Below are 12,854 nucleotides of genomic sequence, written 5' to 3'. Positions count from 1 at the left end.
CCGCCCTAAGGGACTCCCAATCATGGCCGGATTGTGATACAGCCTGGAATCGAACCAGGGTCTGTAGTGACGCCTCTAGCACTGAGATGCAGTGCATTAGACCGCTGCAAGCTCAAATATTAATAATGTTATAGACTCATAATCCCAAATACCAAAACTCCTAATGCATTATAAGTATAATCATAATAATAATATAATAATAATATGCCATTTAGCAGATCTCTTACAATGTACAGCAACATAATGCTTCATAATTACTGGTCACTTTTTCCTCAGGGATCACACAGCGTTACACATTTAAAAATACCATGTGATTCTTCTGTGATGGTGAGTTGGCTATATGTACATACGATATTCATCAAAACCGTTCTTCTCAACTTGACTCAATAGTTAGCTAGCTAGCAAGCTGGTCATAGAAGTTGGGAATAAAAGTTTGGATCAACAGTGTATGTGTACACGTAGCAGCTAGAGTGGATCCCACTATCTGTCACTCCATTCAGAGCTACACTACAGGTCAAAGGAGTGTGCAAAGCTGTCATCAAGGTAAAGGGTTGCTATTTGAAGAACCTCAAATATAAAATATATTTTGATTTGTTTAACACTTTTTTGGTCACTACATGATTCCATATGTGTTATTTCTATAGGAGAATGTCAGGCCATCAGTCTGTGAGCTGAAGCTGAAGCGCAGCTGGGTCATGCAGCAAGGCAATGATCCAAAACACACAAGTCTAAATGAAGATGGTTAAAAAGCAACACATTTGAAGTTTTGGAATGGCCTAGTCAAAGTCCAGACCTAATCCCAATTGAGATGTTGTGGCAGGACTTGAAACGAGCAGTTCATACTTGAAAACCCACAAATATCGTTAAATTAAAGCAGTTCTGAGTGGAAGAGTGGCCCAAAATTCCTCCACAGTGACATGAGAGACTGATCAACTACATGAAGCGTTTGGTTGGAGTCATTGCAGCTAAAGGTGGCACAACCAGTTACTGAGTGTAAGGGGGCAATTACTTTTTCAAACATGGACACTGGGTCTTACATAACTTTGTTTATGAAATAAGTATGTAAATGTTGTGTTATTTGTTCACTCAGGTTCCCTTGATCTAAAATTCAGTTTTCTTTGAAGATCTGATAACATTCAATAAGAAAATATGCAAAAGTTGCGAAAATTTGAAAGGGGGCAAATACTTTTTTTTACAGCACTGTATATTAACATAACTACAGATAACTAATTTACAGACATGATGTATTCAATGTCTATCTTGAGAACACACCCCTGTAATAAAACTCTCAAGAAAAACATCTAATGATAAAACACTATTCATGTTTATAATTAAAACATTTACTTAATGAAAAACATTTAGTTATAGGCTGAGTAGAGCACAAATAATGAATGTAAATAAAAATAAAAATGTCAGGAGAACATTTGATATAATTAGAGTTCTCTCTTTGTCATCATCCTCTTCTTCCTCTTCTTCATCTTCTTCTCCTCCTCCTCTTCTTTCTTGGGAGACCCCTCTTTCTCCTTGTTGAAGACCTTCCCATCGGGCTGCTTTTTCCATGTCAGTTTGGTGTCTGCAGGTAACCCCTGCTCCTTCAGCTTGTTCTTTATCTGGAGAAACACACACACACACACACACACACACACACACACACAGACACACACATTTACATTTAAGTCATTTAGCAGACGCTCTTATCCAGAGCGACTTACAGTTTAGTCACATTATTATTATACTTTTATTTTTTTCATTTTTCTTGTATACCCCCTGTGGGAATCGAACCCACAACCCTGGCGTTGCAAACGCCATGCTCTATCAACTGAGCTACATCCCTGCCGGCCATTCCCTCCCCTACCCTGGACGACGCTGGGCCAATTGCGCGCCGCCCCATGGGTCTCCCGGTCGCGGCCGGCTACGACAGAGCCTGGACACACACACACACACACACACACACACACACACACACACACACACACACACACACACACACACACACAGACACACACACACAGACAGACAGACAGACAGACAGACAGACAGACAGACAGATAGAGACTATATTATTCTGTAATAGTCTTTCTGAAGATCTACAACTACCATTCCTTCCTGCTATTCTGACACGTTCTATACTTCAATCCTTTGACTCTATGGGGAGATGATACTTATATTAGTCCTATTTAACACATGTACACGTGTCTTTTAACACGCATGTGTGAATTGGAAATGTGTTTTTTGCACAATCCACTCTCCCTGAAACACCCACAGAGAGTGGGGTCACGGCCAGGAGAGAAGATCATCCACAACAGACTAGGACCCAGACCAGAGAGGAGGTCATCCACAACAGACTAGGACCCAGACCAGGGAGGAGGTCATCCACAACAGACTAGGACCCAGACCAGAGATGAGGTCATCCATAACAGACTAGGACCCAGACCAGAGAGGAGGTCATCCACAACAGACTAGGACCCAGACCAGAGAGGAGGTCATCCACAACAGACTAGGACCCAGACCAGGGAGGAGGTCATCCACAACAGACTAGGACCCAGACCAGAGAGGAGGTCATCCACAACAGACTAGGACCCAGACCAGAGATGAGGTCATCCATAACAGACTAGGACCCAGACCAGAGAGGAGGTCATCCACAACAGATTAGGACCCAGACCAGAGAGGAGGTCATCCATAACAGACTAGGACCCAGACCAGGAGAAGAGGTCTGTACAGTTTGTATCATTACTGAGTTGGTTCTTCATGAACAGGGTGAAACTCACATCTTGTAAGATGACGTCCTGAACAGCAGGATCGCTGAGGTTCAGATTTGGATCCTTTGGGGTCATCTTCGCTCTCACCACCTGTCTCTTCAGTTGAGGTTTCTCAGGGGTCAGGGAGGCAGTCTTGCGTGTGATCGGGGTGGCAGTCGTGGTTGTGGGTGTGGTCGAGGTAGCAATCGTGGTCATTATTATGGTTGTGGATGTGGGTGTGGTCGGTGGGGAAGTCGTGGTTCTGGGTGTGGGGAAGTCGTGGTTCCCGTCGTCGTCGTGTGAGGTTGTGTCTCTCTCTGGCGGAAGGTAAGCTTGGCTTATATGGAGTAGAGCAGGGGAGTCAAACGTACTGCCCGCGGGCCGGATCAGGCCCGCAAACGGGTTTAATCCGGCCCGCAAGATGATTAAAAATAAAAATAAAATAAAAAAAAACATTTTCTTTATTATTATTATTAATTTTTTTAAGTATAAAAATGCGCTGCAATTTTTCAATAAAATAAACTGCTGTTCCAATTGCGTCCACTGGATGGCGCAATAGCAATTGTGTTAAGCAAGCAAACTGTTTATACCGGGGCAGAGCAAGTAGGTCAAGCACGTGCAGCCAATGAGCTACTTTGTTTTGCCCGCGATATTTATTACGGCTTCTACTTTTAACATTATGTGCTTTGGCACCCTCATTGCCCCAATATGTCTCTGTCAAAAAAGAGAAAAGTGGACACAGAGTGCAGAGTGTTCCAAGAAAAATGGTCATCCTATTTAATCACGGAATTGAATGGGAAAGCTGTATGTTTGGTGTGTTCAGAGCATGTTGCAGTGCTGAAAGAATATAACCTTCGTCGCCACTATGTGAGTCTTCATGCCGACAAATATGACAACTTTCAAGGACAGCGGAGATGAGAGAAGGTGAATGAACTGTTGGCGGGTCTGAAGAAACAGCAGTCTGTGTTTACTCACAGCCGAGACATCGGTGACGCTGCAGTGAAAGCTAGCTACCTTATTGCTAATGAAATCGCAGTGGCTTCAAAACCATTTAGTGAGGGTGAATTTGTAGAAACATGCATGATGAAGGCAGCGGAGATTGTGTGCCCTGAAAAGCGGCAGGCTTTTGCAAATATCAGCCTGACAAGAAACACAGTTGCAGACAGGATTTCCGATCTTTCAGTAGATTTGGACAGCCAGTTGAAGCAAAAAGTAAAGTCATTTATTGCGTTTTCGGTTGCAATTGATGAAAGTACGGACATTACAGATGTTGCACAACTGGCCATTTTTTCATCCGCGGAGTTGATGACACATTGACCGTCACCGAGGAGTTTGTGGAGTTGGTGCCGATGACAGATACAACGACAGCAGCTGATATTTTTACCGCACTCGTCGGCGCGCTGGACAGGGTCGGAGTGGACTGGTCCCGCGCTGTCAGCCTGGCTACAGATGGTGCGCCCTCAATGATCGGGAAAAAAGAAGGCGTTGTGACAAAGTTCAGAGAGAAAGTGCAATCTGCAAATGGAGGACGTGATTTTTTGACTTTTCACTGTATTTTGCACCAGGAGGCTTTGTGTTGCAAGTCATTAAAGATGGATAACGTCATGAAGGTGGTCATCCAAACTGTTAATTTCATCCGATCCAGAAGCCTGAATCACCGTCAGTTTGACAGCCTTCTCAGAGAGAAAGACCACATCTATGGCCTGCCATACCACACTGAGGTAAGATGGTTAAGCCGAGGTGCTGTGCTGAGGCGTTTCTTTGATTTACGAGAAGAAATTGAACAGTTCATGGAAGAAAAGGGCAAACCAGTGTTAGAATTTCATTCCGCAGAATGGATGCCGGACCTTGCATTTATTCTGGATGTTACAGAGCACCTGAATAACTTGAACAAACAGCTGCAAGGGCGCAACAAAGTTGTCACGCAGTATTATGACAGCATACGTTCTTTCAAGTTGAAGCTGTCATTGTGGGAGACGCAACTTGCCGGTGGTGATGCAGCTCACTTCCCCTGTCTGAAAAATGTGTGCGCGACCCAACATGTGGCAGACATGAAGCGGTTGAAAGATAAAATAACTGGACTGTTACGGGAGTTTGAGCAACGCTTTCAGATTTATGTTTATATGTTTTTATGTTGATGTGCTATTGTTTTTAATTGATTTTATTTTATTTGTATATTTAACCTATTCTTGACTCTGTGGTTCTTGCACTTGTTTGGGGAACAGGATTTCATTATTTTTATCTACATTTCTGCCTGAGAAATGACACCCTGATATAGTTCTGTGATCTGTGAAACAGTTCTAATAATCACTGAGGCATTGTGTGTTTGTGTGTTCTTTTTCTATAGAATTTTCAAATAAACTTGACGTGTTTTATGATTAATAGTGATGTTGTGCTTGTACTATTTTGGAGACACTGTCCTCAGGCTCCAGCTTTATGTTGTATGTTGATCGTATTAAAACAAAGAAAACAATCTGAAGTTGTTGTTTTTAAGTTATATATACCATGATTTTTCCGGTCCGGCCCACTTGGGAATAGATTTTCCTCCATGTGGCCCCTGAGCTAAAATGAGTTTGACACCCCTGGTGTAGAGTAAAGCTTAAACTATGTAGTTAGATTGTAGTTAGGTGTTGTAGGTAGTTATCGTGGGTTGTTGTATGTAATTATTGTAGGTAAGTATTGTATTCGGCTGAGCCCGGTGAAGCACGAGGCTAGCTAACCCACTACCTGGACTAGCTAGCGGGTAGCTACTGGTAACTATTAGCAACTGTGGATAGTTGTTTCACGCTTAAGAGTGCCTGTAATTACGCCAGCTAGATGCCTACAATAATTACATACAATAATGCCTACCATCTAGCTGTTTTTCTAACCTCATTGTCTGAAGCGTTAACATTAGGTAGTAAGTAGCTACTGTGCTCGAAATGTAGCTAGCTTGTTGCTACCTGGATAGCTAACTAAACAATAGCTGGAACGACCTAGCGAACAGACGCGAACTGGCTGAGTCGATTCAGTGGCTAGCTTTGCACTTGGCTAGCTAACAGTAGCTGCTAGGGGTAAGTTATAACCTACATTTGTGTTTTGTTTTTACATACTGGTAGCCAGAGTCGTTCAAGGGAATTCGGGACATGGGTGACTAGTTAACTTTAGCTTGGCTCTCTCTGTGTGTTCGTGCCGTGGGTGGAGGGGTTTTTCCGTTGGCAGAAAGCAATGGCTAGCTAGTATGCTAACTATTCTAGCTAACTAACTGGCTGAATAAGTTGACGACAGACTCGCTCAAGCTGTCGGGACTAACCCACAACGTTAGACACGGACACGAATGATCTGCTTGGCGTGTTGACACACTGGTGGTTTGTTGTGGCCGAGTATTGGTGCTAAACCGTGTTGTTGGAGGCTGGCATGCTAGTTGGCTGTGGCGTCATAGGACTAGGTACCCTGGACAGTTTTCACGGAAGAATAATGTACCAAGTTAGCTAGCTGAATAAACTAAGTTAGTCTATTCCTAGAAAACATTGAACCGCTGTAGTTTCTGAGGTGGAAGTTGGGAGAGTTATATTTGGGTGTTTCAGTGAAACGTAAGTGAGGAAGGCCCCGCTCTCTCGCTTTCCCAGATGTTTAGTTCATTTCATTCCGATCTCCTTTGCATTATTGTAGCCATTTTCTGTAGCCTGTCAACTATGCCTCTGTCTATCCCTGTTCTCTCCTCTCCGCACAGGCTATACAAACGCCTCACACCGCGTGGCTGCTGCCTCTCTAACCTGGTGGTCCCTGCACGCACGACCCACGTGGAGTTCCAGGTCGCGGCCAACAAGGCAGAGTTCATCTCAGCCTATGCTACCCTCCAGTCCCTCGACTTCTTGGCGCTGACGGAAACATGGATTACCACTGAAAACACTGCTACTCCTACTGCTCTCTCCTCATCTGACCATGTGTTCTCGCATACCCCGAGAGCATCTGGTCAGCGGGGTGGTGGCACAGGAATCCTCATCTCTCCCAAGTGGACATTCTCTCTTTTTTTCCCTGACCCATCTGTCTATCTCCTCATTTGAATTCCATGCTGTCACAGTCACTAGCCCATTCAAGCTTAACATCCTTGTCATTTATCGCCCTCCAGGTTCCCTTGGAGAGTTCATCAATGAGCTTGATGCCTTGATAAGTTCCTTTCCTGGGGATGGCTCACCCCTCACAGTTCTGGGTGACTTTAACCTCCCTACATCTACCTTTGACTCATTTCTCTCTGCCTCCTTCTTTCCACTCCTCACCTCTTTTGACCTCACCCTCTCACCGTCCCCCCCTACTCACAAGGCAGGCAATACGCTTGACTCATCTTTACTAGATGCTGTTCTTCTACTAATCTCACTGCAACTCCCCTCCCTGTCTCCAACCACTACTTTGTATCCTTTGCTCTCTCGCTCTCCTCCAACACTACTCACTCTGCCCCTACTCAGATGGTAATGTGCCGTCGCAACCTTCGCTCTCTCTCTCCCGCTACTCTCTCCTCTTCCATCCTATCATCTCTTCCCTCTGCTCAATCCTTCTCCCTCCAATCTCCTGATTCTGCCTCCTCAACCCTCCTCCCTTTCTGCATCCTTTGACTCTCTATGTCCCCTATTCTCCCGGCCGGCTCGGTCCTCCCCTCCTGCTCCGCGGCTTGACGACTCATTGCGAGCTCACAGAACAGGGCTCCGGGCAGCCGAGCGGAAATGGAGGAAAACTAGACTCCCTGCGGAACTGGCATGTTTTCACTCCCTCCTCTCTACATTTTCTTCCTCAGTTTCTGCTGCTAAAGCCACTTTCTACCACTCTAAATTCCAAGCATCTGCCTCTAACCCTAGGAAGCTCTTTGCCACCTTCTCCTCCCTGCTGAATCCTCCTCCCCCTCCCCCCCCTCCTCCCTCTCTGTGGATGACTTCGTCAACCATTTTGAAAAGAAGGTTGAAGACATCCGATCCTCGTTTGTTAAGTCCAATGACACTGCTGGTCCTGCTCACACTGCCCTACCCTATGCTTTGACTTCTTTCTCCCCTCTCTCTCCAGATGAAATCTTGCGACTTATGATGGCCGGCCGCCCAACAACCTGCCCGCTTGACCCTATCCGCTCCTCTCTTCTCCAGACCATCTCCGGTGACCTACTCCCTTACCTCACCTCGCTCATTAACTCATCCTTGACCGCTGGCTATGTCCCTTCCGTCTTCAAGAGAGCGAGACTTGCACCCCTTCTCAAAAAACCTACACTCGATCCCTCCGATGTCAACAACTACAGACCAGTATCCCTTCTTTCTTTTCTCTCCAAAACTCTTGAGCGTGCCGTCTTTAGCCAACTATCTTGCTATCTCTCTCAGAATGACCTTCTTGATCCAAACCAGTCAGGTTTCAAGACTGGTCATTCAACTCAGACTGCTCTTCTCTGTGTCACGGAGGCTCTCCGCACTGCTAAAGCTAACTCTCTCTCCTCTGCTCTTGTCCTTCTAGACCTGTCTGCTGCCTTTGGTACTGTGAACCATCAGATCCTCCTCTCCACCCTCTCCGAGTTGGGCATCTCCGGCGCGGCTCACTCTTGGATTGCATCCTACCTGACCAGTCGCTCCTACCAAGTGGCGTGGCGAGAATCTGTCTCCGCACCACGTGCTCTCACCACTGGTGTCCCCCAGGGCTCAGTTTTAGGCCCTCTCCTATTCTCGCTATACACCAAGTCACTTGGCTCTGTCATATCCTCACATGGCCTCTCCTATAATTGCTACGCAGACTACACACAACTAATCTTCTCCTTTCCCCCTTCTGATAACCAGGTGGCGAATCGCATCTCTGCATGTCTGGCAGACATATCAGTGTGGATGACGGATCACCACCTCAAGCTGAACTTCGGCAAGACGGAGCTGCTCTTCCTCCCGGAGAAGGACTGCCCGTTCCATGATCCTGCCATCACGGTTGACAACTCTGTTGTGTCCTCCTCCCAGAGTGCAAAGAGCCTTGGCGTGACCCTGGACAATACCCTGTCGTTCTCCGCTAACATCAAGGCAGTGACCCGATCCTGTAGGTTCATGCTCTACAACAGGGGTGTCAAACGTACGGCCCGCGGGCCGGATCAGGCCCGCAAACGGATTTAATCCGGCCCGCAAGATGATTTAAAAAATAAAAATAAAAATAAAATAATAATTTTTCTTTATTATTATTATTAATTTTTTTAAGTATAAAAATGCGCTGCAATTTTTCAATAAAATAAACTGCTGTTCCAATTGCGTCCACTGGATGGCGCAATAGCAATTGTGTTAAGCAAGCAAACTGTTTATACCGGGGCAGAGCAAGTAGGTCAAGCACGTGCAGCCAATGAGCTACTTTGTTTTGCCCGCGATATTTATTACGGCTTCTACTTTTAACATTATGTGCTTTGGCACCCTCATTGCCCCAATATGTCTCTGTCAAAAAAGAGAAAAGTGGACACAGAGTGCAGAGTGTTCCAAGAAAAATGGTAATCCTATTTAATCACGGAATTGAATGGGAAAGCTGTATGTTTGGTGTGTTCAGAGCATGTTGCAGTGCTGAAAGAATATAACCTTCGTCGCCACTATGTGAGTCTTCATGCCGACAAATATGACAACTTTCAAGGACAGCGGAGATGAGAGAAGTTGAATGAACTGTTGGCGGGTCTGAAGAAACAGCAGTCTGTGTTTACTCACAGCCGAGACATCAGTGACGCTGCAGTGAAAGCTAGCTACCTCATTGCTAATGAAATCGCAGTGGCTTCAAAACCATTTAGTGAGGGTGAATTTGTAAAAACATGCATGATGAAGGCAGCGGAGATTGTGTGCCCTGAAAAGCGGCAGGCTTTTGCAAATATCAGCCTGACAAGAAACACAGTTGCAGACAGGATTTCCGATCTTTCAGTGGATTTGGACAGCCAGTTGAAGCAAAAAGTAAAGTCATTTATTGCGTTTTCGGTTGCAATTGATGAAAGCACGGACATTACAGATGTTGCACAACTGGCCATTTTTTCATCCGCGGAGTTGATGACACATTGACCGTCACCGAGGAGTTTGTGGAGTTGGTGCCGATGACAGATACAACGACAGCAGCTGATATTTTTACCGCACTCGTCGGCGCGCTGGACAGGGTCGGAGTGGACTGGTCCCGCGCTGTCAGCCTGGCTACAGATGGTGCGCCCTCAATGATCGGGAAAAAAGAAGGCGTTGTGACAAAGTTCAGAGAGAAAGTGCAATCTGCAAATGGAGGACGTGATTTTTTGACTTTTCACTGTATTTTGCACCAGGAGGCTTTGTGTTGCAAGTCATTAAAGATGGATAACGTCATGAAGGTGGTCATCCAAACTGTTAATTTCATCCGATCCAGAAGCCTGAATCACCGTCAGTTTGACAGCCTTCTCAGAGAGAAAGACCACATCTATGGCCTGCCATACCACACTGAGGTAAGATGGTTAAGCCGAGGTGCTGTGCTGAGGCGTTTCTTTGATTTACGAAGTTTTAAGAAAGGGTTTGATTTAAGAAATTGAACAGTTCATGGAAGAAAAGGGCAAACCAGTGTTAGAATTTCATTCCGCAGAATGGATGCCGGACCTTGCATTTATTCTGGATGTTACAGAGCACCTGAATAACTTGAACAAACAGCTGCAAGGGCGCAACAAAGTTGTCACGCAGTATTATGACAGCATACGTTCTTTCAAGTTGAAGCTGTCATTGTGGGAGACGCAACTTGCCGGTGGTGATGCAGCTCACTTCCCCTGTCTGAAAAATGTGTGCGCGACCCAACATGTGGCAGACATGAAGCGGTTGAAAGATAAAATAACTGGACTGTTACGGGAGTTTGAGCAACGCTTTCAGATTTATGTTTACATGTTTTTATATTGATGCGCTATTGTTTTTAATTGTTTTTATTTTATTTGTATATTTAACCTATTCTTGACTCTGTGGTTCTTGCACTTGTTTGGGGAACAGGATTTCATTATTTTTATCTACATTTCTGCCTGAGAAATGACACCCTGATATAGTTCTGTGATCTGTGAAACAGTTCTATTAATCACTGAGGCATTGTGTGTTTGTGTGTTCTTTTTCTTTAGAATTTTCAAATAAACTTGACGTGTTTTATGATTAATAGTGATGTTGTGCTTGTACTATTTTGGACACACTGTCCTCAGGCTCCAGCTTTATGTTGTATGTTGATCCTATTAAAACAAAGAAAACAATCTGAAGTTGTTGTTTTTAAGTTATATATACCATGATTTTTCCGGTCCGGCCAACTTGGGAATAGATTTTCCTCCATGTGGCCCCTGAGCTAAAATGAGTTTGACACCCCTGCTCTACAACATTCGGAGAGTACGACCCTGCCTTACACAGGAAGCGGCACAGGTCCTAATCCAGGCACTTGTCATCTCCCGTATGGATTACTGCAACTCGCTGTTGGCTGGGCTCCCTGCCTGTGCCATTAAACCCCTACAACTCATCCAGAATGCCGCAGCCCATCTGGTGTTCAACCTTCCCAAGTTCTCTCACGTCACCCCGCTCCTCCGCACACTCCACTGGCTTCCAGTTGAAGCTCGCATCTGCTACAAGACCATGGTGCTTGCCTACGGAGCTGTAAGGGGAACGGCACCTCCGTAACTTCAGGCTCTGATCAGTCCCTACACCCAAACGAGGGCATTGCGTTCATCCACCTCTGGCCTGCTGGCCCCCCTACCTCTGCGGAAGCACAGTTCCCGCTCAGCCCAGTCAAAACTGTTCGCTGCTCTGGCACCCCAATGGTGGAACAATATCCCTCACGACGCCAGGACAGCGGAGTCACTCACCACCTTCCGGAGACACCCGACCTCTTTAAGGAATACCTGGGATAGGATAAAGTAATCCTTCTACTCCCCCTTACCCCACCCCAAAGAAAGAAAAAAAAAACATATTGTAAAGTGGTTATCCCACTGGCTATAAGGTGAATGCACCAATTTGTAAGTCGCTCTGGATAAGAGCGTCTGCTAAATGACGTAAATGTAAATGTAAATGTCCTTGGGGAAGTCGTGGTTGTGGGTGTGGGCAGTCGTGGTCTCCACAGCTGGGCCTACAAGATAATAAAATCCCACAGTGAGAGTAGTGAATCATGGGGGCAACATTAGAGTTCTCCTGTCATCATAATATCAGGTAGATCAGGTGGAGAATATGGTAACTTACTATAGCAGATGAAAGGAAAGGAGTAGACACAGGGCTTATTTATTAATTTAGTTTGATCAGAATAAGGATATAAAGACATCAGAATGCAGTTTAAACTCTGATTTATTGAAGGCCATCCTGGCAGCCAGTTCCTGAATGAGGAGTTACTCTGGTCAGACCATCTCCAGGAGTCTTGAAACAGACCGATCCACACAGGCAGTCCCCTCAGGGATATCTTCTGATCTATCTCTGTGTTCTCAGTCTGGTTCCTCACACTGACCAGGTCTGTGTGATTCTGTCTACAGTAACTCTGAGCATCTCTCCAGGTCTTTTCTAAGTTTATGACGTGATACTGACAAATAAGACATGAGGAAGTTGAGTAGAACCCTGTAAACAGAATAATGATTCATGAGGGACATTTTCTCCAGCAACTTCTCACCCCCAACCACACTATCTATGCATCTTTGCACATGTGGTAAACTCAAATGTGCAAGCAAATACACACACACACAAACTCACATTTAACTGACCTGAGATTAGGAGGGTGAGATACAAGAAAGTTTCCATCACTGTGAAATGAAAAGGAAATATGATAGGAGTAGTGAACAGAAGCCCCTACACTCTGTTTAGAGTTGTGATCCAAAAGTTTTGAAAATGTACCACTTACATCAATATTTTTGCACCAAAATGATTGGAAACCATTACATGACATAGGTTTCTCTACATTAATGCTACAATTCCAACAGGATGATACATTTTAAGATGGCCTCACCTGTTGCTTGTAGGAAACTCTGTCTCGCTCCGTCTTTCTTGCTCTCTCCAGCTCTCTCTCCTTCTGTGTGTCTGTCACCCCCTGCTTGGCCCTCTATCCATCTTAAACTGATACTCATTGCTTTGAATTTGTTACTCATTTTCTTTGTTTCCAAATAGGGGTATGCAAAAAGTTATTATCTTACTCAAACAAACAGGTGGC

This window comes from Coregonus lavaretus (assembly GCF_964263955.1).
Source record: "Coregonus lavaretus genome assembly, chromosome: 7".
NCBI lineage: Eukaryota > Metazoa > Chordata > Actinopteri > Salmoniformes > Salmonidae > Coregonus > Coregonus lavaretus.
The sequence above is the reverse complement of the archived record's forward strand: the minus strand, read 5'-3'. Positions refer to the sequence as shown.